Consider the following 1,198-nt stretch of genomic DNA (forward strand, 5'->3'; position numbering starts at 1 on the left):
AGACTAAATGTATTAATGTTAAAAATTAATTAGATTGTGAGAAAAATAAATTTAAATTTTTTATTAAATTAAATATTTCATTATTTTTTTTTAATATATAAAATTTTTCCTCAACATTTAATATTCCTCCCTAAATGTATTATTTGAATCAATAGATAAAAGCTAATGTTTTATAGTTAGCATATCTCCTAGTACTTTTAAGCCTAGAGGGATCATTAAGGCAATCGTAGCAACCAAATTTAATCCTCCTCAGGGATTCAATTCGTTAAGATGCAGTGCAAAATAATATACATCAGTGGATCATAATATTCTAATCCTTATTCTGTAAATGAAAGTAGTGACATTATTCCACTCTTCCTACTCCACTTCCCCTAACCTATCCGAGCATTCGAGGAGTTTGTCAGTAATTTTCGGAGGAAAATTGTTGTTAAATAGAATCTGTTTAATACGTTGTATGTTGGTCTGGTGGTATTGAAAAAGCTACCTCAGAATAGGGTTTTTGACCCTATCTAATTCGTGCACTATCTCAGATACAGTTCATTTTTGGGTTTTTATACATAGAAAGTCTATTTACGTTCCATGAGAATGCACTTACGTATAATTTTTAAAACCTAAGTTGTACCTTCTCGATCTTCCGACTTACCTGCGTCGGAGTTTTATAACCTCTCACTTTTTAAAAATAACTTTTATTAAAGCACCTTTAAGAATCCTTTGCCGTTCAAGGGGGAATAAAGCCTAAGACCATAACGGAATACAAACGATATTGCTAAAATAGTTAGCAAGGCGAGTGATAGCTCATCTGACAAACCTCTAAAACTCCTGCCTCAGATTGAAATACTTCTCTGAGGTATGGAAACGAGCTATCCCCTTCCCGTTTGGGAAACCTGCGAAGACTGGAACCCAACCAGCCGACTACAGACCAATTAGCTTACCTCCGCACATGGGCAAGGTTTTTTAGAAAATTATTCTTAATTATCTCAAAACCTACTCCTCAGAGGTAGAGCTAACCCACCAGGGTAGACTGTCTTCCAGGCCGTCTTCTGCCCGGATCACCACCTGGCGAAACTACAGGCGGGACTAAGCAAGAAGCCAATGAAGAACGAGGTGGTCTCAATAGACTGTACGGAAGCATTTGATTCAATGTCCCATAGTTTGCTATATAAGACACTGTTGGACAACGAATTCCCAGAACAACTAT

Source organism: Halyomorpha halys, unplaced genomic scaffold (genome assembly GCF_000696795.3).
Source record: "Halyomorpha halys isolate HHAL.00 unplaced genomic scaffold, Hhal_1.1 Scaffold7.1, whole genome shotgun sequence".
NCBI lineage: Eukaryota > Metazoa > Arthropoda > Insecta > Hemiptera > Pentatomidae > Halyomorpha > Halyomorpha halys.